The sequence below is a fragment of the Myxocyprinus asiaticus genome, chromosome 48, assembly GCF_019703515.2.
Source record: "Myxocyprinus asiaticus isolate MX2 ecotype Aquarium Trade chromosome 48, UBuf_Myxa_2, whole genome shotgun sequence".
NCBI lineage: Eukaryota > Metazoa > Chordata > Actinopteri > Cypriniformes > Catostomidae > Myxocyprinus > Myxocyprinus asiaticus.
In genome coordinates this window covers 550,344-575,766 of record NC_059391.1, presented here as the reverse complement: position 1 = coordinate 575,766, position 25,423 = coordinate 550,344, and the positions used below count along the sequence as shown (strand labels likewise).

General features: G+C 40.9%; 1 protein-coding gene across 4 annotated transcripts in view; it reads left to right on the top strand.

The window, feature by feature from the left end:
* Nucleotides 1–225: 225 nt before the first annotated feature.
* LOC127437238 (excitatory amino acid transporter 2-like) overlaps nt 226–25,423 on the top strand; it is a 105,692-nt gene continuing 80,494 nt past the window's right edge. For all 4 annotated transcript variants that reach the window (XM_051692052.1, XM_051692055.1, XM_051692057.1 and 1 more), the window contains exon 1: nt 226–428. The gene's annotated coding sequence lies outside the window, so the exon portion shown is untranslated. The remainder of the gene's footprint in view (nt 429–25,423) is intronic.

The window sequence follows — 25,423 nt, the reverse complement described above, 5'->3', positions numbered from 1 at the left end:
GCAAGTTGCAACAACGTAAGGACAATTAGACAGCAGTGCATAATGGAGTGCAGCAGAACAGCAACAAGGATATCAATTACTGGGGAGGACAATCTGGCCATATCTGATTACTGGGGGACGACTTGTCCCCCTCTGAGTATATTGTGGTTTCGGCCATGATTTAAACAATAATTGCATATATAACTACCCTCAAGTTCAGCATAGAGGCGGAGCAGGAGGAGTGTAAACACAGCCTGTGTGCTCTCACTGAGGTAGTCTCCCTTCAGTGTGATTATAGATGTGCTCGGAGCACCGGATTATCCAAACAGAACGCTTAAAGCGCGTCTCTTCCCGCTGTGTGCTCCCAACGCATCATCTCCTGAAAGAAACGGAACAGAGAGTGAAGAAAACACGAACCCTTTCTTGAATCTGCCAGGCGGACAACAAAGGTGAGTTTCTGCATGTTTTTTTTTTTTTTTTTTTTTGAAGTAGCTCCACATCCTGTGCCATTCATAGATTCATCCATGCATTAAGATTTACTGATGTTATCTATATGGTGTGTTTAAAATAGTTATTTTGTTTTTTTATGTCATTTCTTTTTCTTTCTTTCTTTCTTTCTTTCTTTCTTTTTCTTAATAATAAGAAAAGGCATTTACTCATTTATAAACATGTTCATTCACATGTGACTTGCTCAAAAGAACCATAATTTACTCAAAAAAACGCGTTTGAAAAATGCACATAAATGTCTTTAAATGCAGCAAAATGTGCGATTTCGGGAAAAAAAAAAAAAAAACAAACATCTGAAATCATAAGAGGACTGTATAATTACAGTTTAATGTATGAGACTGGGCAACCAAATAATACTAGCCCATCAGAATAAAATAATCTGAAGAAAATTAAATCAATAAATAAATAAAACTAACATATTCACACAAATATAAGCGCAAAATCCAAGAGAGCTATAACCTAGTACATAAAATCCTGAAGGAATATACAGGATTTACTTTGGAATTTATATTATAATTTGGAACCAATCCTTAACGGTGCTAATTGGATCAAATTAGAATCTGCAAAGAATCAAATAAAATCCCACTGAATAAAGTGAAATTCTTTAATAATAATAATAATAAACTGAAAATAGGATTTTCGCTTTAACCAGAAGGATCTTATTTGATTGTTAGTCGATTCTTATTTGATCCTGTGGAGATACATTATGATGGGTTCCATATTATTATTATTATTTTTCCTCCATATTATTTATTTATTTATTTTTACTAGAACTTATAGACTAATGTGTAATTTTAAGAGAAATGTGAGAGAGCTTTCATGCAGATAATCCATTATTTTCATTCTGTTGGAGTTCAAAAGACTCCTGAGTGGCAAAACATTCAGTACAAGCCCTTCACTGTGTTCCTATGCGTGTGCGCATGGATGCATAGGGAGTACACAAATGTGATTATGGAATCATATCTCTATGCAGAGGTGGGTAGTAGCGCGCTACATTTACTCCGTTACATTTACTTGAGTAACTTTTTGGGGAAAAAATTTACTTTTAGAGTAGGTTTAAAAGTGGGTACTTTTTACTCTCACTCAAGTACATTTCTAATTATATTTTTTTACATTTATTTCTTTACAATGGGCAGCATTCCTGTCATTACATTACTGGGTTTAATTTTAATTAATGTATAATTTATTGAGAAATTATTGAATGGGACTTTTACGATCAGCATCAAGCTCTTCAAACAAAGTGAAACACTTTCTACGCTCCGCACAGTGAAAAAATAATAGTTTTGTCATGCAACACCATTTTACACCAAGACAAGCTAATATTTCAAGATTAAAATCTCAGCTTCAATTTAAGGCAGCACGTCGAGGTAAGTTGTGGCTCTAATGCTTACACGGGATGTTCTGTGTAATGTGATGGTCATTTTCAGGGTGATTCTATAACTGGGCTCTTATGGCATCAGTTTTAAGTGTACATTTTTAAATCAGTGCAGCAATATATCAGTGTGCTTTGTCCCACGTCCTGCATGTCATGAGTAGTATTAACGCATTTACTCTGCAACTATGGCAGCTACGGGCTGATTAGATGTATAAATCCATGTAAACATCCAAGTTACAGTTTTTCTCGATCGATTTTACGCATATCTTCAAACTCAGGTCACTGCTCTCAAAACAATTAACACAGCCATCTGAAAACTTTGTAATTGTCCTAAACAGATTGTGCATGTTTCTTGATTTTCCTCATTTTCTCGAAACACTTCATAAAAATTTCTCTGATCCAAAACTCATGCTTTCAAAACAGATAACACAGACAACTATATTAAAGTCATATTCTCAAATGCACATGTCAGGTTGCCAAATCCCTTCATATTAATATTGGCTGTGTTAGTAATACACACAGCAAAGAAAATGCAATTTACTAAACTTTTCACACAACTATCATGACTCTGTTATCTATAAAAGGGGTAAAATATGAAAATTCAGAGCAAACAAACAATGAGGAAGAAGAGGTAGAGTGGGTAAAGAAAGAGAAAATCTGAGGAAGAAGTGATGAGAAAAGGGGAAGGTTTTCTCAACTCTTTCAGGTGTGTGCATGGAAAGACTTCAGGAAAGACCAAATGGAGATGGTGTAATGATGGTGAACAGAAAGAGGACATCAGGGTGGAAGATTAGAGTAAAGAAGGTTCAAATGATCTGCGAGTCCCTCTAATTGATCATGTTATGAATTATGGTCTCTCTAAGACACACAGAGTGTTCGGCCTAATGTTAGCAGATCTACAGTGACTTCAATCTCAACAAAAAAGAAGAAGAGGGAGGAATGGCATTGGAAGAGGAAGAGCAGGGACAACTAGAAATTTAGAGAAATGTTATGAGAACACATGGAAAAAGGTCTTTACTGTGGATTTTTATGATAATGTGTTAATTCAATAGTTGTTTTTCTATAGCTGAACATGTTATGAATTTAATAAAGAACACATCTATTGCTTTGATACTAGTATTTAATTTTAATAAACGCATTATCAGAAAATAATACATTGCTTCATTATGCAGTGAAATGTAATTGTCCTGAAATTTGAGTGTCTGTTTCTACGGCTGTGTGAATTGTTTTGAGAGCACTGATTATAGTTTGGAGAAATGTATAAAATCGACTGAGAAAAACTGTTAGTGTAAATGCCTTTTTCTCTGCCGTTCGCGTGATCAGACAGCATTTCTGTGCGTGCACAACATTGTGGGCGGGGCATGCGAGAAAGAGGCATGCACGAAAGAGAAGTGCAGGTGCAAGGCGACTGTAGTATGGCGAAGAGAGTGGCTGTGGCCGAAATCATTCACTCATTCACTGTTTCCTAAATAGTGAATGGCAGTGAGTGCACTATATCTCAGCAGTGAGTGAACGAAATGAGTGAGTGAATTCAGACGCTGACGTATAAACCGAGTGTCGGAGCTCTGGGGCTGTCGCAGAAACAATGTCACAAATGAACTTTTTAAATACTTATGGTTTCTCCGACCATGAACAGCACCAAAGTTAACCTACATGTTATAAACTAATATTTAAATCATCCACAGAATTATCATTTCCAATGTGTGCAGTCTCCTGAGTTAAAATAATATCACATCAGTTAATTATTTAGTAAATAAAGAATTCTTCAGCTTAATGGCAAAATTAATAAAGAGTACATTTTAAAATGTATCTGTATGTTTTGCTTCTCTATATGTTATGTTATTTTAATCAAGTAATGATTTGTCAAAATGTAATTTAATACATTTAGCATGAAATAAAACATTGCAGGAGTGAAGGAAGCAGTAAACTCCCAGCTCGTACGTCTTCCCCGCAGTGGATTATGGGCAATTAACCAGCGTTAAAATTAGAGTGCATTGTGGGTAAGAATGAGTGAACAAAAGTAGGGAACGAGTGGCTCACTCAGAATTCAGACATTCCTACAAAATTGCAGACACCCGAAATAGTGAACTATATAGTGGATAGGGGGTGGCTTCAGATACAGTGTATGTTCCGTGACCGGGGTTACTCAGCGTTTAGAGAGTGGCGGTACTGCTGTACAGAACTAATGATCTAAATTCTTTTGACACTGAAAACTGTAACGACACTGAAATAAGAATCTATGCAGGTTTTTAAAAGCTATGAAATAGCGAAAGTAGGCATTAATAAAGCATGATCTTGCTTTGGTTTATATTTCAGCACTATATATAATGTCCCTGTGGGACATTTTCACATTTTCACCATAATATTTACTAGAAAGGTTTCAAATGGACAAATTCATCCAGATCTGAACAAGAGCCCTTAAAGGGATAGTTCACCCAAAAATTAAAATTCTCATTATATCCTCACCTTCATGCCATCCCAGATTTGTATAACTTTCTTTCATCTGCTGAACACAAATGAAGATTTTTAGAAGAATTTCTCAGCTCTTTTGGTCCATACAATGTAAGTGAATGGATGACAACATTTTAAAGCTAAAAAAACATCACATAAATCAGCATGAAAGTAATCCATACGACTCCAGTGGTTAAGTCAATATCTTCAGGAGCTATGATATGAGAATGTGTGAATGAGAAACTGAGAAACAGATAACTTTCACTTCTTCTTGTGAGATGGGCTATCTTTGAAATGGAATACTAGCCTACTGTTTACTGCATACTACACAATATATACTATTAACTGCCTATTTATTAAAAAAAAGTATAAAAAACAGTGATTGCATTTGAAGTCAAGTCATTTTTATATGTATAGCCCTTTTCACAACATCGTTTCAAAGCAGCTTTACAGAAAATCAAGCATTAACAGAAAATGAAACTGTAATATCTATAAATTCTTAGTTATCATTGTGTAGTTTGATTAAATATGATTGTAAATTGTGTACAAAAATAAATAATTAATAATTAAATAATAACTATATGTTGAACCCCTGTGAGCAAGCTGAAGGCGACTGTGGCAAGGAAGACAAAACTCCATAAGATGTTGGTTAATGGAGAAAAATAATCTTGGGAGAAACCAAGCTCACTGTGGGGGCCAGTTCCCCTCTGGCTAAAAAACATGAATATAATGCCAATATTAGTTATTTGTGTGCAGTGCAAGTCATGGTTTTAAATTAGTAAATTAAGTAAGAGTTAAGGTCCAGTGTTTTAAAAATAAAAATAAAAGATTTTACATTGATATACTCTGCTAATTTGGAGAATTGTGAAATTTTGTCAGGTTTTGAAATATAAAGTTGGGTATCGTCGGCATAACAGTGGAAACTTATTCCACGATTCCTGATAATATCTCCCAGGGGAAGCATATATAAGGAGAAAATCAGAGTCCCTAAAACTGATCCCTGTGGCACTCATACTTAACTTTTGTTTGATTTGACAATTCATCGTTTACACAGACAATGTGGTAGCGGTCTGCTGTGTTAAGAAGAGGTTCTGAGATTACAGGGAATATCTCTTTTAAGAGGATGGTTGGTATTGGATCTAACATACAGTTGTGCTCAAAAGTTTGCATACCCTGGCAGAAATTGTGAAATTTTGGCATTGATTTTGAAAATATAACTGATCATGCAAAAAAACTATTTTATTTAAGGATAGTGATCATATGAAGCCATTTATTATCACGTAGTTGTCTGGCTCCTTTTTAAATCATAATGATAACAGAAATCACCCAAATGGCCCTGATCAAAAGTTTACATACCCTTGAATGTTTGGCCTTGTTACAGACACACAAGGTGACACACACAGGTTTAAATGGCAATTAAAGGTTAATTTCCCACACCTGTGGCTTTTTAAATTGCAATTAGTGTCTGTGTATAAATAGTCAATGAGTTTGTTAGCTCTCACATGGATGCACAGAGTAGGCTAGATACTGAGCCATGGGGAGTGGAAAAGAACTGTCAAAAGACCTGCGAAATAAAGTAATGGAACTTAATAAAGATGGAAAAGGATATAAAAAGATATGCAAAGCCTTGAAAATGCCAGTCAGTAGTGTTCAGTCACTTATTAAGAAGTGGAAAATTTGTGGATCTCTTGATACCAAGCCAAGGTCAGGTAGACCAAGAAAGATTTCAGCCACAACTGCCAGAAGAATTGTTCGGGATACAAAGAAAAACCCACACGTAACCTCAGGAGAAATACAGGCTGCTCTGGAAAAAGACGGTGTGGTTGTTTCAAGGAGCACAATATGACGATACTTGAACAAAAGTGAGCTGCATGGTCGATTTGCCAGAAAGAAGCCTTTACTTCGGCAATGCCACAAAAAAGTCTGGTTACAATATGCCCGACAACACCTTGACACGCCTCACAGCTTCTGGCACACTGTAATTTGGAGTGACGAGACCAAAATAGAGCTTTATGGTCAAAACCATAAGTGCTATGTTTGGAGAGGGGTCAACAAGGCATATAGTGAAAAGAATACCATCCCCACTGTGAAGCATGGTGGTGGCGTGAGCTCTAAAGGCAAGGGGAATCTTGTGAAAACTGATGGCAAGATGAATGCAGCATGTTATCAGAAAATACTGGCAGACAATTTGCATTCTTCTGCACGAAAGCTGTGCATGGGACGCTCTTGGACTTTCCAGCATGGCAATGACCCAAAGCACAAGGCCAAGTTGACCCTCCAGTGGTTACAGCAGAAAAAGGTGACAGTTCTGGTGCGACCATCACAGTCTCTTGACCTTAATATCATCGAGCCACTCTGGGGAGATCTCAAACGTGCAGTTCATGCAAGACAACCAAAGACTTTGCATGACCTGGAAGCATTTTGCCAAGACGAATGGGCAGCTATACCACCTGCAAGAATTTGGGGCCTCATAGACAACTATTACAAAAGACTGCATGCTGTCATTGATGCTAAAGGTGGCAATACACAGTATTAAGAACTAAGGGTATGCAGACATTCGAACAGGGTTCATTTCATTTTTTCCTTTGTTGCCATGTTTTGTTTTATGATTGTGCCATTCTGTTATAACCTACAGTTGAATATGAATCCCATAAGAAATAAAAGAAATGTGTTTTGCCTGCTCACTCATGTTTTCTTTAAAAATGGTATAGATATTACCAATTCTCCAAGGGTATGCAAACTTTTGAGCACAACTGTACATGTTGTGGCTTTTGATTTTTTGATAAGTTTTGCTAGCTCTTCATGACCTATGACAGCGAAGGATTGATGTTGCGTGTGAGGAAAATTATGAGACACTGTTTTCTGAGGTAACATTCTGAAATTCATGAAGTCATTATTATTGTGCTGCGACGGAATATCTGGTTCAGTCGAGGCTTTATTCCTAACCAAATTAGCCACAGTACTGAATAAGCACTTAGGATTGTTGTGATTATTTGAGTTTGCTAAAATATGCTGATCTGGCAGCTTTTAGTGCCTGTCTGTAGCTACAGACATTATCATTCCATGCACTGTGAAATACCTCTAATTTTGTATTCTTTATTTGCTCCATTTTCTGAGGTGCTCTCTTGAGTGCATGAGTGTGATCATTGTACCATGGTACGGGGCTTTTTTCTTTAATTTTCTTTCATCGAAGGGGGGTGACACTATCAAGAGTGCTAGAGAAGACTGTATTTATATTTTCTGTTATTACATCAAGTTCTTCTAGTCTTGTTGGCTTACTGAGTATATGAGATATATCTGGAAGATTATTAGTGAAGCTATCTTTAGTGGTCGAAAGAAAAGTTCTACCTGAACGATAGCATGGTGTAGATTGAGTAACATTAGCTGATCGCAGCATACAATATACGAGGTAATGATCTGAGATGTCATCACTCTGCAGCAGAATTTCAACTCCATATGACAGAATTAAACCTAGCATATGATTATGGCAATGAGTTGGTCCTGTCACATTTTGTCTGACTCCAAGAAAGTTGAGAATATCGATAAATGCTAATCCCAATGTGTCATTTTCATTATCTATGTGAATGTTGAAGTCACCAACAATTAAAGTTCTAGCCATAGTAAATACAAGATCTGATAGAAAATGTGCAAATTCACCAAGGAAATCAGAATACGGCTCGGGTAATCTATATAATGTAGCAAGGTCAAAAGACAACAGAGATTTTTTATTTGTATCTGACAGTGTCACATTAAGCATTATAAGTTCAAAAGACTTAAGGTGATATCCTGTCTTCTGAGTAACACCAAAAACTTCACTGTAAATTGCAGCAACACCACCTTCTCGACTCTTCAGTCGAGGCTAATGTTTATAACAATAACCTGGGGGAGTAGATTCATTTAAATTAATATATTCATCTGTTTTAAGCCAGGTTTCAGTCAAACAGAGCATCCAAACTATGATCTGTAATAATTTCATTTACAATTAGTGCTTTGGTTGAAAGAGATCATCTCGGTTACTATCATAACCTCCGTTCCCTGATGGAGGAAACGAGACGTTGTGTTGATGTAGAGACACTAGGGGTCGCTCTTGAGAGCCCCGAACACCTCAGATCTTTGAGAAAAGGCCAGTGAGAATTGGTGAGTGGAATTTGCATGCCACTCCCCTGGACATACGGGTATAAAAGGAGCTGGCTCGCAACCACTCATTCAGGAGCCGAGACAGGGTCCTGGCCATTTCAGCGGGTAGTACAGCATTGTGGCAGAGGGGAACCAACGTCTCATTCCTCCATCAGAGAATGGAGGTTATGACAGTAACCGAGATGTTCCCCTTCTGTCACTCACTCTACGTTGTGTCGATGTAGTGACACTAGGGGTCCCTATACGAAACGCCACAACTAGCTGCTGCGTGCGTAGTAGCAGGTGCACCGGTCTGCATGTAGCCTCCCCCAACACCCCAAAAAATGTTGTATAGTTCCCCACATCCCTGGGGGGGAAGAGACATATCTAGTATGGAAGCAGGCCATGCCAGCCATGGACTTTTCTCTCTATGTTTTCTCTCCACAGAGTATTCAGTTATTCGGCTGGGACCATTTTAACGCTCAATATATGCACCGGGGAAGGTGTTCTTTTCCTATCCTATTCTTTCAGGGGGAAAAGACCCCACGGAGACCACATCCTGCCTGGAGGGGAGGTAACATGTGTTAAGCATGTCATATGGGCTCAGAGCCGCACATGGAAGAGACACGGTGGTAGGTCTTGCCTGAAAGGGGAGGAGCTCTACAAACAAGGCGACCAGGACAGAGAGGGCTCTATCGAAGGGAGACGCAGGTCTGCCGACAGGGAGACCGTACTGCGGAAAATACTTCACAGGGGGTTACCGGAGTAACCGGCACCTGTGGAGCACCTACCTCAGTAAGGGCATATTATCACATGTACTGGTTCCGGCTGTGAATTCCTCCACTGAATTTGTGAGCCGCAGGGCTAGGGAGGAAGGACATCCAGGGTTCATGGGTTCGTGAACTCACATGGGAAAAGAAGCACACATCTTCGCCTCTTTGGAGGGGAAAGGCACTATACGCAAGCAATACACCTGGCCAACTGTCCGTATTCCCGAACTTACCTGTTCGTACCTGACAGAACACGGGACGAAACCGGCTCAAGCCGGAGATTGTAAAATCTTGCGAAGGTATTGGGTGTCGCCCACCCCGCTGCCCTGCAGATGTCTGCTAGAGAGGTGCCATGGGCCAATGCCCACGAGGATGCCAGACTCCTTGTGGAGTGTGCTCGTATTCCCGAAGGGGCGGGCACGGCCTGGGCCTGGTATGCCATAGCAATGGCATCCACAATCCAGTGGGCAAGCCTCTGTTTGGAGACAGCGTTCCCTTTCCGCTGTCCGCCAAAGCAGACAAAGACCTGCTCAGAGTGCCTAAAGCTCTGCGTGCGATCCAAATAGATGCGCAAAGTATGCACCAGACACAGCAATGACAGGGCTGGGTCTGCCTCCTCCTGGGGCAGCGCTTGCAGGTTCACCACCTGATCCCTGAAGGGGGTTGTGGGAACCTTGGGCACATAGCCCGGCCGGGGCCTCAGGATTACGTGAGAGTCACCCAGACCAAACTCCAGGCAGGTATCGCTGACAGAGAACGCTTGCAGGTCCCTGACCCTCTTGATGGAGGTGAGTGCAATCAGGAGGGCCGTCTTCAAGGAGAGGGCTTTCAACTCAACTGGCTCTAGTGGCCACGGAGAGATCCCATGAGGGGAACAGGTGTTGCCTAGGAGGATTCAGCCTCCGGGTGCCACTCAGGAACCTGATGATCAGGTCGTGCTTCCCTAAGGACTTACCATCCACTGTATCGTGGTGTGCCGCTATGGTGGCCACATACACCTTCAAGGTGGAGGGGGACAGCCGTTCCTCCAGTCTCTCCTGCAGGAAGGAAAGCACTGACCCGACTGCATCTCTGAGTGTCTTCAGCTCAGGAAGAACACCAATTTGCGAACCGACGCCACTTCAGGGTATAAAGCTGCCTCGAATTCGCCAGTGAGTGGCTGTCGTGAGGAGCAAGAGGTCTGAGAACCAAGTCTGGGTGGGCCAACACGGGGCCACGAGGGTGACCTGCTCCTCATCCTCCCTGACCTTGCACAGGGTCTGAGCAAGTAAGCTCACTGGGAGGAATGCATACTTGCACAGCCCCTGGGGCCAGATGTGTGCCAGCGCATCTGGGCTGAGGGGGGCCCCCGTCAGAGAATACCAGAGCGGGCAGTGGGTGGTTTCTCGGGAAGCAAATAGGTCTACTTGTGCTTTGCTGAACCGACTCCAAATCAGCTGGACCACCTGGGGGTGGAGTCTCCACTCTCCCCTGAGCGGCACCTGCCACAACAGCCCGTCCGCTGTGCCATTGAGGTTGCCCAGGATGTGAGTGGCCCACATCAGTCGCCAATGACTTCATAGGAGGAGACGGCGGGTGAGTTGCGACAGGCGATTTATATATGCTACTGTCGCTGTGTTGTCCATCCAGACCAACACATGCTTGCCCCACATCAATGGCAAAAGCATCCGCAGGGCGAGCAATACTTCCAGCAACTCGAGGCAGTTGATGTGCCAACACAGTCGCGGTCCTGTCCAGGAGCCAGTGGCTGCATGCCTGTTGCACACGGTGCCCCAGCCTCGCTTGGAGGCATCTGTCGTAATGACGACGTGCCTGGACACTTGCTGTAGGGGAACTCATGCCCGTAGAAATGCAAGGTCTGTCCAAGGGCTGAACAAGTGGCGGCAGATCGGCGTGATGGCCACACGATGTGTGCCGCTTTGCCATGCCCATCTCTAGACTCGAGTCTGAAGCCAGTGCTGAAGCGGTCTCGTTTGAATCAACCCTAGCGGCGTGATCGGCGCCGAGGATGCCATATGCCCCAGGAGCCTCTGAAAGTGTTTCAGTGGAACCACTGTTCTCTGCTTGAATAACTTCAGGCAGTTCAGCACTAACCACACACGCTCGCTCGTGAGGCGTGCTATCATCGAGACTGAGTCTAACTCCATGCCGAGAAAGAGATGCTCTGAACTGGGGAGAGCTTGCTCCTTTCCCAGTTTACCCGAAGCCCTAGCTGACTGAGGTGCCTGAGCATGAGGTCCCTGTGTGCGCATAGCAACTCTTGAGAGTGAGCTAGAATCAGCCAGTCATCGAGGTAGTTGAGTATGCGGACACCCACTTCCCTTAATGGGACAAGAGTTGCCTCTGCGACTTTCGTGAAGATGCGAGGGGACAGGGACAGGCTGAAGGGGAGGATCTTGTACTGCCCCAGGGTCCTGGCCAACCACCGCAATGGGTTGGAAAGCGCTAGTGCCGGGCGAGGGGCACTAAGGGGACGATCATGTTTAACGTACCTGTGGGTGGGGCCTCACGGTGGGAGGGAGCAGGGGATGCCACGTCGAGGAGCCTCACTTCATCTTGAACTCGTGGCTGTGCTGAGGGGACCCTCAAAGCACTTACTTTGCTCCATGTACCCGACATCGGGGGGTCGGTGACAGGGAGGAGGGACTTTTTGACCGTCCGTGTAGTCCGTCACAACCACGTGGCCATGGGTGTGAGTGTGGTGCGACCAGAACGCGGGCCCCCCGCCTTCGTGACGTCTAAGTCGCAGGTGCTCAGTGCCTGGTTGCCGTTATAACGGCAGTCGTAAATACTGGCTATGTGACCCAGGGAGTGAAGAAACTTCTCTTTTGAGAATGTGGGTATCGCAGCCCATTCGGGGTGAACATAAAAGAAAAGGAAACCAAGGATTTATCTCCCGGCCCTCCACCGGAGGATGGAGTGGTCTGGATACCAGCTTCATGTTTGCAGCAGACATCTCGCTCCCTGGGTCGTCCATCTCAGGGGCTCTTAGGAGCCTTCCAGGTGCTTAGGATCCCTTGTGCCGGCCCGTGAGGTGGGGGGCATCAGCTTCCTGCGGGGGGCTCTACGCTGAGGCCGAGAACTGGGCTCAGCTGAGGCGGAGCCACCTGGGCTTTTGCCGGCGCAGGGGGACGCCCTCGGTGAGCAGATGGGATACAGGATCTTGAGCCGCGCTGGGGCAAGATGTGTTGTATAGCCTCCGTCTGCTTCCTCACCGCCGAGAACTGCTGGGCAAAGTCCTTGAAGTTGTCGCCGAATAGGCCGATCTGGGAGATGGGGGCATTGAGAAAGCAAACCTTGTCCGCGTCCCTCATCTCGACCAGATTCAGCCACAGGTGGCATTCCTGAACCACGAGGGTGGAGATCACCTGCCCGAGTGCTCGCGCCATGACCTTCGTCACCCAGAGGGCTAGGTCGGTCACCGAGCGCAGCTCCTGCATCACATCGGGATCAGGACTACCCACATGCAGTTCCTTTAGTGGCTTGGCCTGGTGTACTTGCAGGAGGGCCATGGCATGCAGGGCAGAGGCGGCCTGACCAGCGGCACAGGTGCACCACAACTGCCTTATCCACCTGAAGGACCTCCGTATACACGTAGATTGAGTAGCATTAGCTGATCGCAGCATACAATATACGAGGTTATGATCTGAGATGTCATCACTTTGAGGCAGAATTTCTATACAGTATATCAACATCAACTCCATATGACAGAATTAAACCTAGCATGTGATTATGGCAATGAGTTGGTCCTGTCACATTTTGTCAATTCCTTTAGTGGAGGGCCATGGCATGCAGGGCAGAGGCGGCCTGACCAGCGGCACAGGTGCACCACAACTGCCTTATCCACCTGAAGGACCTCCGTATACACGTAGATTGAGTAGCATTAGCTGATCGCAGCATACAATATACGAGGTTATGATCTGAGATGTCATCACTTTGAGGCAGAATTTCTATACAGTATATCAACATCAACTCCATATGACAGAATTAAACCTAGCATGTGATTATGGCAATGAGTTGGTCCTGTCACATTTTGTCAATTCCTTTAGTGGAGGGCCATGGCATGCAGGGCAGAGGTGGCCTGACCAGCGGCACAGGTGCACCGCAACCACCTTATCCACCTAAGGGACCTCCGTATACACGTGGGCCGCCCCGCCATCGAGGGTAGTGAAAGCGGATGAGCTGGGAGGACGGTTTCGGGTAGAAAAAGGTGCCATCCATGACCTAGTCAGCTCATCGTGCACTTTCCGGGAAGAAAGGGACCGGGGGTGGGGGGCTTGACTGTGAGCGGCGCCCCGAATCCAGGAACCAATCATCTAGCCGCGAGGGCTCAGGCAAGCATTGCTGTCATCTCACCGTCAGCCTCAGACTGGGCAGGCCGACCTGAAGGTGGCAGCCCAGTCGAGTCCTCGGCATCTGACATTGCCAATACGCTACAGCGATTGAGCACTCATTCCGCTTCAGAGCTCCGAAAGGGACACTAAGCTGGCCCTGGGGTGAGCCGGTCTCCTTTCAGACCTCGCCGGGGGCAAATGAGCGTGCTGGGGAATGGGAGGTCCGCGGGGATTTACCTGGCGGAGCTGCGCCCATTGAAGCCCCCAAATCGCCTCCAGCGCCAGCCGGGCTTGCCTCGTACCCAGAGGTAAAAGGCGAGGCGCGGGGGGCGGCTAGAGTGGCTTTCCCCCAGAAGAAGGAAAGCTGCGACCGCAACGTTGCCATGGTCGAACGCTGCCTCAGTGTGATCGCTGCCCAGACACGTGAGGCAGCACCTGTGGCCGTCGGAAGCGGAGAGATAGCAACCGCATCCAGGAATCACACAAAGACGGAAAGGCATCTTTATAAAGTCGTGTCTTTAAAAAGACGTTCAACATCAATGTGTGTGCTCTAATAGAGAAAATATACTCTTTAGTAGGAATATACACTCTTTTAGCGCTGTCGAAGTGCCCAGGGGCAAAATCTGCACTCGTCGTGCAGAAGGAGAGAAAGCCACTGGAAATGTACCGTATATCCAACAGCATACGCATTTTAAGAGGTGAATGGAACAGCAATAGTATTCAGCTCGCTGATAGTACAACCGCTCGGCTCCGAAGAAAAAATCTGAATGAGTTGTTGCGAGCCAGCTCCTTTTATACCCATATGTTCAGGGGAGTGGCATGCAAATTCCACTCGCCAATTCTCATTGGCCTTTTCTCAAAGATCTGAGGTGTTCGGGGCTTTCAAGAGCGACCCCCTAGTGTCACTACATCGACACAACATCGAGTGAGTGATAGAAGGGGAACTAATGTTTAGTAGCCTTGCCTTTATATGATGTTTATATTATATTTTTTTTGTTAAGAAAAGGTCAGCTTTACCTTAATCAAATTTGTTCTAAATGATTTAGTGAGGGGTTTGTGTTTGGTAGTTCGGGGAACAGACACAGTCTCTATGTGATATCTATGTGATACAGTCACTATGTGTTGTAGTTTATGTGACTTGTGTGACGTCTCAAGGCAGCTTGCAGACATTCGGATTAGCCAATCTGTCTTCTTCTGACCTGGGCCCCAAATACTATCACTATTAAGACTATGAGCCAAATTACTAGAGAGGAGAGCGGCACCTTCCCTGGAAGGATGGAGTCCGTCTCTCTTTAGCAGGTCAGGTCTACCCGAAAAACTCTTCCAATTTTCTATAAATCCTATACTATTCTCCGAACACCACTCAGACATCCAGCCATTCAGTGACACTAATTTACTATAAACTTCATCACTACGACGAGCAGGGAGGGGGCCAGAGCATATTACAGTGTCTGACATCGTTTTTGCAAGATCATACACCTCTTTAACATTAATGACCTCTAGTGATCTCTGACTGGTGAAGCCGGACATTGTTATTGCCGACATGAATAACAATTTTAGAAAATCTACTTTTAGCATTAGCCAGCAAATTTGATCTGATGTCAGACACCCGAGCCCCCAAAATGCATTTAACAATAGTGGCTGGAGTCTCCATTTCCACGTTCCTTACAACAGAATCTCGTATAACAAGGGTGCTTACAAAATGATTTTCAGTGGGTACATTACTGAGTGGGGAGAATCAATTGGAAACCTTAACAGGAATGGGAGAGTGGTGTCACTTTGCTGAGCGAGTATGTCACCGAGACGTCACACAAACACCCTGCTGTAGGTGCTCTATAGCCGGAACCAAAGTGTGTATGTTGCTCGCTGTTCTACCCACATCCGAAACAGTATCTACCGGCTTCTCTTTCTCACTGACCTCCACTAGCGTTCGGATGTGTGTCTCTAACTCATTAACCTTTTCCGTGAGCCTGAGAAATTCCTTACATTTATCGCATGTAAATCCCCCACTGCTGACGAAGGAAGCTATAGTAAACATGTGGCATGCAATGCAGGAAGCAATAACATGAGCCAATGCCATGACTTTCCACAATTGTTTGTTGTTGTTGTTGTTATGGTTGTTCTTGAGTGGCGAGTGTTTGGGATCGATGTGAATCCCTCACGCAATTGTTTGCTGTTGTTGTGGAGGTTCCTGATCAGCAGATGTTTGAGATTTATGCAATAATCTGTGTAAAACATAGAGGAGAAAACAAATGCACACAGTCGAAATGCGAGATTTAGACAAGTGGAAAAAAGAAAAGAAAAAAGAAAAGAAAACGGGTGCACGTGATACACACAGTTGAAACAGTAGAAAAGCGAGGGGAAAACGAAGCACGCAGTGAAATGGCAAAGGATAAAATGATGAACGTAGAGGAATAAGCAATGCTAAGCAGGCTAGCAAGCTACAAATAAACAGACTCATGCAGCATGCCAGCAGCAACTGGAACAGGCAACAGGAGCTATGCTGATTATGTTTCCATCCAAGTTGTGAATTTAATTTATGCCACACATCGCTCTGACAAACTGAATGTTTGCAAGAGTTCAGTGGCATATGCCATATGCCTGGGAGCAAAAACTTGTCAATCAAATCTCAACGTTTGAGATGCTTTGCAATAATATTGATTATATTTTCTGAACTAATTATGGATTCACGTGGCTTGCTGAGGCAAAATTTGCCTTTTTGATGCGCATCTACAGTATATTCCTATATATAGTGTCTCCATCTTAGTTTATGTGCATGTCTTCTTACCAAATAAAACAAAATCTACCATGAGAATTTTGGAAACTTTATTTGCATCTTGGTGTTTCCATCCAGCATTTTTAGGCAATTTCACAAAATAACCATAAAAATATAGATAGAAACCCAGTCATTATTTGTCACATGACCTCATCATGTTGCATAAGCAAGTGGCGTCCAGTTATCAGAAGTAAATATAGTTACACGTTGTATTCCACACAATGTGCTCTGTTGCATACTGCACATTTTGCCAAGTGTAGTAGATCATCTAGGTACTTCAGACATACAGGAAATTTGCATCCTATTCACAGTATGCATACTGTATACTTCAGAATTAGTAAGCTATGCTCTTTTGAACATATCTATGGAGTAAGCACTTGTGTTAACAAATGTTTTGAGCTGAACATTCATCTGCTCACAGTAAACTATTGAAAAGGAATAAATTAGACTAATTAAAAGTGAGAAGTAGAATGCTGAAAGAGAGGTGGATAAACAGAGAGAAAGAGAGTATTTTAAAACAGCTTAAAGGGTGTTAGAAGTGAAAAGATTAGGGAACAATCTTTCGAGACAAATAAAAGTGTGTATGTGTTTCAGGCATGAGTAATCTTCCTGGGAATATGCCTCTGCTGCCAAAATGCCATCCAATTCCTTTCTCTGTGCTCTTCTTCACTCTCTCTCGCATTCTTTCTCTCCACCCTTATCCCGGCCTGTCCACAGCCTGAGTGGACTTCAAATGAATGTGCTCGTGAGAATCAGTAGAGATGGTGTCTTGCTCCTTTGGCTGTCAGATATCTTGTCATCTGAAGTGTTAAAACCATTCCCAAGTGCCACATTGACTGACACAGGTTTTTCCATCAGTCTGTGTGACTGGAGCAGAACATAATCTCACAGATGGATTCTCACAGATATCTCTCTGTGCATGGTCCATATATGAATTCATATAACATTACTATACACTAAATCACACAAGTTTCGATCAGCAATTCTATGATTAATTTATATGGGACCTGCGCTTTTCTTCTTCAGAATACAATAGAATTGCATGTTGCACAGCTAAATATATTAATGCTGAGATTGTGAGATTATCAGTCATTTAACATGTGAGCATGTTCAAATATGGACTTGAAAAAAATAAGATTTCCAGCAAAAATTACAATAAGTTTTACAGTAAATAAAAAGCAGTATTGAGAGACTTGTTTTGTCTATTCTGTTTGTCTATTCTGATCTTGCCTTTCCTTGATTGTAATTCATGTGGTGTTTCCCAAGATTGCTTTCTTTAATGAAGTTGTAAAACACAGCTTTTGCGTGAAAAGGTAAAAAGACAGAGCAGATAATGTAGTCAACCTCATTCAATCATAGGCGAATCATTTGTACAACAAATATTCTGATAATTGTGATTGAGTAAATCACCTGTCCACACTGTCCCCATGAATACCGGCACAGTACTCTTGTTTGGCTATTCAATCTCTCATTGTTGATTAAGAGAGGAATCATCAATGCACTGAATAAAAATAAAATAAATAATAAAAAGAAAATTGAAATGGAACAAGGAAATGAACAAAATGATCATCTTAGTCCACAGATTTGGAGAAGCGCAGATTGTTGTGTAGTATAAAGTCACTCAAACCTCTTTCAACATGCTCCTAGAACAGAACAGTGTGAATATGTGTGTTTCTTTGATGTCACAATGATCTTACAACCTAACTGGTTCAAGATGTTTGAACAACGATCATCAAAAACGAAACGTGAAAATCGTATTGATTTTTCAAAAGGACTTATCCCCGTTCTGTCTGTTTCTTGAAGAGTTTCAAGGGGAACGATCTCTATTTAGGGATTGTTGGCAGCCCCATTTGTCCCTCAGACTCATGAAGCATCTCTCTGAAGTCTCTACTGGGCATTTAAGGTAGCTTTGTGAGCATCCTTTTGTGCACTGCAGAAGATTGCAGGGCATTAATTTCATGCTTGAATATGTAAATAAGTAAATGTGTGGGAGCAGAGGGCAGTTACTCACTTCATCCGAGAGAGCTTTATCACCCTCTCTTGCTCTGCACGGACATGCATGAGAATCTCATAGCTACACACAAAGCCAGCTCTCACAATGGCAGCTTCCTGAGGGCCTCCATCTCTGTGTCTTTCTCTCCCCCTTCCCAAATGACCCCGGCTGAAGAAGCTGGGAAACACAGGGGCACGTTGTGTTTACCTCTGGCTGCGGCCAGCAGAAAACAAAACAATCCCGTTCAATGCCTGTTTGTCAGCTCTGTTTTGAAAGCCGGAGAAAAAAATGAGAGATGAGAAAACAATGAAAAGCCTCCCCCGAACGCTGCACTAACAGTTTCCCAGCTCAGTGAGCCTGTGAACAGGCACAGAGCTTCTAAACTGCTCCATTATTTCTCAGCACTTGCCATGATGCAAGATATGCTTGTGTTTGAATAGTCAACTCCACACAGAGGGCTTTTGTGAGGAAATTGGCTCAATGTGCATTGCACTGGTTCATTAAGATTTGCATTCATTTGCTCTATCTATCTATCTATCTATCTATCTATCTATCTATCTATCTATCTATCTATCATCTCTCTCTCTCTGTTTGTCCATCAATTCTATCTAAATGTCTGCCTCCAAACTGCTCCGCTATTTCTCAGCACTTGGCAATATGCAAGATCTGCTTGTGTTTGAATGGCCAAATCCAAACAGTGGACTTTTGTGAGGAACTTGGCTCAATGCACATTGCGCTGGTTCATTAAGATTTTCGTTCATTTGCTCTATTTACAGTATCTGTCTGTCTGTCTGTCTGTCTATCTATCTATCTATCTATCTATCTATCTATCTATCCATCCATCCATCCATCCATCCATCCATCCATCATCTCTCTCTCTCTCTCTCTCTCTCTGTTTGTCCATCAGTTCTATCTAAATATCTGTCTGTGTTTTCAGAAATGAAAAAGCATTAGTATTAATAGTTGGATGGTTTGCCTGTTTTTATGATCAACATAACAAAATGCGTCTGCTCCAAACACTAGTCCAAGCTTCAAAAAATAGATCCCAAATATCCAGGTGTGTAGACTCAAAACATGAATTATACCAAGGTTAAAAAAAATGGTTTGCACTCAAAGATAAAAAAAAAACTCACATGAATTTATTTATACAGTGGCCCCAATAGAGCTAAATATGTGCAAAGAGTGCCAAGTGCAATTGTAAAACGTTTTCAGTATTACCTCTTCATCAGTGCTCGACACCTGTAGGCAACATAACTGCTGTCATTTACAGTACAAGCATTTACTGTAAATATTCTAATATTATACAAAAAAAGTCAAAAGTCAACAAGACTTAGTTTACACTTTTTCTCAATTGCTTTGGCTAATTTTTTAAAACAGTCTTAACATTCTCTAAACTGTAAGTGCAATTGTCACAGCTGTTTTATGGGACATCACAACACTATTGCATGTCTACAAAATATTGTAACTCACCCAAAACATTTAATTCATGCTTCAAAACCTAGTTATTGTGTCAGTAAATTGGCCAATGCCACCAAAATGAAATGTTTTTTTGTCATCGTGTGAGCTGTGCTGGTCAAAATGTTTAGAAGTTTTTTCACCATGGCAGTCAACCCTGGAAATTTTTGTTATATACAAATGTTATTTTTGTTTTACTTTTTTGTTGACACTGACTGCTTACTGTACTTACTGAATGTCAGTTTTGTCTAGCTTGATGCTACTGAGCTTTTTAGATACCAATTTCAACAGTAGGTAAAAGCTTACTGGGAAAAGTCAATAATGTACAGTACTGTAGTACACAGAAAAAAGATATGCACATTTGTATATATACAGTAAAAAAAAAATGAAGCAATGTGTTACATGTAAACAGAAAATTCACATTTGCATGTCCATTTTTACTCATTTCTTACATGTAAAGTCATATGTATAGTGAACAGAAAATTGCCGCAAAAAGACCTGGAACAATGAAAAAACATTCCATGTCATAAATATTTATGGAATATACATGTATGTCTGACTGATTTTGATAATTGAATGGATCATTTTGCATGTGATGGCTCACATGATGAAAGAATGTTTAGAAGTTGTGAAGAGTATGACAATTTTACTGAGAATCAACTCATCAGCAAGCCATGTGCATTTAGTTATTGTGCAAACTGGAGACAATTGTACTTACTCTTTTGCACACATGTGCCAAAACACATGCAATTTGCTTAAATGAATAAGAAATTCAAATCTGGTGTGAACAAGAAACTAATTGTTCAGAGATCTGAAATTAATGTTTTGAAAAAAAAATTCTCATTCGAGAACTGAGCCAAAGCAATTGAGAAAAATTGTAATACATCCAGAACAGTATAGCTTGTAAATATATATCAAAATACATTTTTGGATCATATATATAAAAAATATAAACAGCAATATACAGTATACACACAACAGTAGAGATTTCAAATAGTTTGTTAAAAAGATTTTAAATAAAAAAATACACTGGCGGCCAAAAGTTTGGAATAATGTACAGATTTTGCTGTTTTGGAAGGAAATTGGTACTTTAATTCACCAAAGTGCCATTCAACTGATCACAAAGTATAGTCAGGACATTACTGATGTAAAAAATACCAATTTGTTTGAAAAAAAAAAAAGTCATTTTTGATCAAATCCAGACAGGCCCCATTTCCAGCAGCCATCACTCCAACACTTTATCCTTGAGTAATCATGCTAAATTGCTAATTTGGTACTAGAAAAAATTTGATCCTTGCCATTATATCAAACACAGTTGAAAGCTATTTGGTTCGTTAAATGAAGCTTAACATTGTCTTTGTGTTTGTTTTTGAGTTGCCACAGTTTGCAATAAACTGGCATGTCTTAAGGTCAATATAAGGTCAAAAATGGCAAAAAAAAAAAAAAAGTAACAGCTTTCTCTAGAAACTTGTCAGTCAATCATTGTTTTGAGGAATGAAGGCTAAACAATGCTTGAAATTGCCAAAAAACTGAAGATTTCATACAAAGGTATACACTAAAGTCTTCAAAGACAAAGAACAACTGACTCTAACAAGGACAGAAAGAGATGTGGCAGGCAAGATGTACAGCTAAACAAGAGGATAAGTACATCAGAGTCTCTCTTGTGAAGTAGACACCTCACATGTCCTCAGCTTACAGCTTCATTCAAATCTACCCTCTCAACACCAGTTTAATGTACAACAGTAAAGAGAAGACTCAGGTTTGCAGGCCTTATGGGATGAATTGCAAAGAAAAACAGATAATTGGAAAAGAGTGTTATGGAGCTTAAACCTATTGAGCTTTTGTGGGATCAGCTAGACTGTAAGGTGCGTGAGAAGTGCCCGACAAGACAGCTACATCTATGGCAAGTGCCACAGGAAGCATGGGGTGAAATGCCACCTGAGTATCTGGACAAACTGACAGTTAGAATGCCAAGGATCTACAAAGCTGTCATTGCTGCACATGGAGGATTTTTTTTATGAGAAATCTTAGTAGTTTAAGAAGTTCTGATTTTTTTTTTTTCATTTATTTATTTATTATTTTTTTTATTATAATAGTAATTTTTCATGTTATTAATGTCCTGACTATACATTGTGATCAGTTGAATGCCACTTTGGTGAATAAAAGTACCTATTTCTTTCCATAAGAGCAAAAAAGTACATTATTCCAAAGTTTTGGCCACCAGTGTGCCTCTACATTCCCTCTGCATAAGCATACATTCGATATTCCCTCTTCTGCCTAATGTGTTTAATCACAAGAAAGTTCAGATCAGAAACAGAATGATTCACCTCAATTGGTGATTTCTGGTCATTTCTTCTTATCACACTCAAATGTTAAATAATATGTGTTCTAATCTATCTATTTGTTTTGCAAACATACTGTTTGCTTCAAGAACATGATATCAAATAAATGACATTTTCTGAGCTTCGTGTAACAAATTGTTTAATGTTATACTGTATGGCTGACCCATTACCAAACTATTAAAAAGTTCTTCTACATGCATTCTTACATGCAGCACAACGAAGGCATGGAAAAGAAAACAACAGCCTTATCTAAACGGACATCTATTGCGTCATGTGCTGTAAAAGTGTCAGCTTTAACCAAAAAATCCCTAAATTTTTTGCTCTATAATGATTTATCACTCAATATAATGATGACATATGATATAGTAATTGGTCATTAAGAGATCTCTAGCCTCTGTGGCTATCTTTCCTACTGGCATTCCATACACTGATTGTGTTTACATGCTCATCAATATCCTGGTTTCTACCAAAAATCAGCTAATTAAAAAAAATCAGACAATAAAAGAAAACCACGTTTTCGTGAGATTTATAAATCATCTGATTATTCCCTGCTTTTGATTTCAAAAGTAAAAAGTAATGCGCACTTGCACAATTTGGATAAGCCAGTAAGAATGCCAGTAAAGGTGTTTACCTGCAACACGAAATGGGGGAAAAGGACAAAAATTTATGTATCCTGAATGTTTTATGCTTAAACTGTTTCTGATCTCATGCCAATAAATGAACGGCATTTAAGGCATTTACATGACCACACATGTTGTCGGCTTTAGCATAATCGGTGTAAAATTGTACATGTAAATGCGCTCATTTACTAGAGAATATCTGCATTGTGTGATTAAGTATGCTGCAAAAAATTATGTGGAAATTAACATAGTGTAGTGCCGATTATGTAATGTCAATATTCTAAAATGCTAACATTTTTACTCATGCTGCTCTAATAATAATGTTTATTGATTTAGCTTTCTGTATTTGTATTAAGTTACTTCTTTATATCATACCTGAGATGTTACAATGTTACAAAGAACACAGCTAAAAATTAAAAAATAATCCAAATAATATGATATCTACATGGGTTCATTCAGGAATACCTGCATGGCAGCACTATTGAAGAACAGCAAGTATTTATCTGAAGAAAAAAAAAATGTGTGTATAAAATATTATTAAAAAAGAAGTCACATTGTGGCTTTATTAATAGAGTAAAAGTTAATGACAACCTTTAGACCACAAACAAATGCATTGTTTTCTACTCTTAAAACAGATTAAAGATTTATTTGATTACAAATATTGATAGAATATATTTTACACTTGTAAAATACTTTTTACAAGTATTTTTTTTTTTTTGTACAAATTTTTGTAGTAACATAAATCTTACATTGGTTTGTTAGTGGATGATAAATCTTCAGTTCTGTTATTTCTGTTTAACCAGCCCCCCTCATACAATCTCTGTCATGTGCAGTAGCATTCATTTTCCTGCTAAGAATTGTGATGGTGGTCTTTGTGTGTGTGTGTGTGTGTGTGTGTGTGTGTGTGTGGGCAGGTTTAAGTGGTTTACGAGGACTTTGTTTAGGTTACAAACTGGTAATTACAAGGGTATTATGCTATAAATGTGGTTTATGAGGACATTTCTAGTGTCCCCATAATTTAAATAGCTTAAAAAAACATGTTTTATTGAAAATGTAAAAAAAAAGTGAGGGTTAGGTTTAGGGTTAGGGTTAGGGGATAGAATCTATAGTTTGTGCAGTATAAAAATCATTATGTCTATGGAGAGTTGTCATAATGATAGCTGCACTAACGTGTGTGTGTGTGTGTGTGTGTGTGTGTGTGTGTGTGTGTTTGCATGCATGCATGTGTATGTGTGTGTGCGGGTTCTTCAAACAGAACTGAATGTTTGTATCCAGCTTTTCTTCATTCATCCTCTTCTGAAGATGTATAGGTGTTTGGTGTGGTGTACAGAATGATGTATAGATGTGGTATGTCAATGTGTGGTGGATTGCTGCATGGTGTACAGTATATGGCTGTGTTCTGTATGTATGTGGTGGATGGGATGGTGGGGTTGGTTATTGATTTAATGAGCTCCTGTGGGCTTCAAGTTAAGATGATCACATGCTGCTCTTCACTACAGTCAGATAACAGATGCACCGTGTTTAATGATAGCTGCGCTCAGCTGCTGTAACTCCTTGATTTCTGCATGTTATGAGATGAGAGAATGCCATCATAGATCGATTACAGACTAACATCTCTTCAGTAATGCAGTATGGAGCTTTCTCCATGTCATTAGTGCATTTTTAATGAATATTCCATATTATTCCATATTTAAGTTAATATCAATCGACAGCATTTGTGTATCAGATAATTTAGACTCATCCTTCAGTATGTAAAAACAGAAAATATGTTTATGGTAATAAATTTACAACAGAAGTCTATGGGCTACTGCTTTCTGCAGGGTTTAAAAGCAGAAATGTGAAGCTTATTTTTATGTTACAGAGCTGACTGTATATAATTTTTCAGTAAACATTTTATACTTGAGCTGTAAACTTGTTTAAAGCATCCTTTTGAGGTAGGACTACTTTTCTAGGCAGATGAACAGATGTAATTGTTCTGGGTGGAGTCTGCTCAATGTAAACAGTGCTTAGCGGATAGTTATATCATGTCCCTTCACAGTATTCTCACGCGGACACCAAGCAAAAGTAACTAGGTTTACTTTTTTTAGATTGTCATGACATGAGTTGAAAGATTAGATATAACTTTACAAATGTTATGCAATTCTAACCAATCTCATATTAACATTTAAATGTTATTGTTATACTTTTAAAACAGCATATTTGAAACATTTATTGATGGTGCCGGCTTGACTTCCATTGTAAGGGCATTTATTATAAATGCATTTTCTGTTCACAAACTGAGGGAATTATTTTAGCTGGTAATCAACAGCATAACACAGATGATTTCCATAGACATTACATTAATCCCCATTAATACTCCTGTAGGACAGCTTTTTGGGATCTAGTAAAATACATGATTTAGAAACGACTGTGGAGAAAGAAAATAAAAGAGGAAAAGAAAGACATAGAGCAGGTGGAACGGTGATTGGTATGGCCCCTGAAGAGCCACTTTGTGAGCTCATTGTAGATGAATGAGAGCCTGAAAACCCTTCAACCAGAATGATCTGTGAACACATCATTACAGTTCACATCTGAAACCTGTGCACATCCCACAACTCCCTAATCAGCCAATCATTACAGCCAGAATGAGTTTTCACACACAATGAAAGTGCTTCCATGCACACTGGTAGAGTGCACAAATGGGTCAATCATGCTTGTGTATTGTT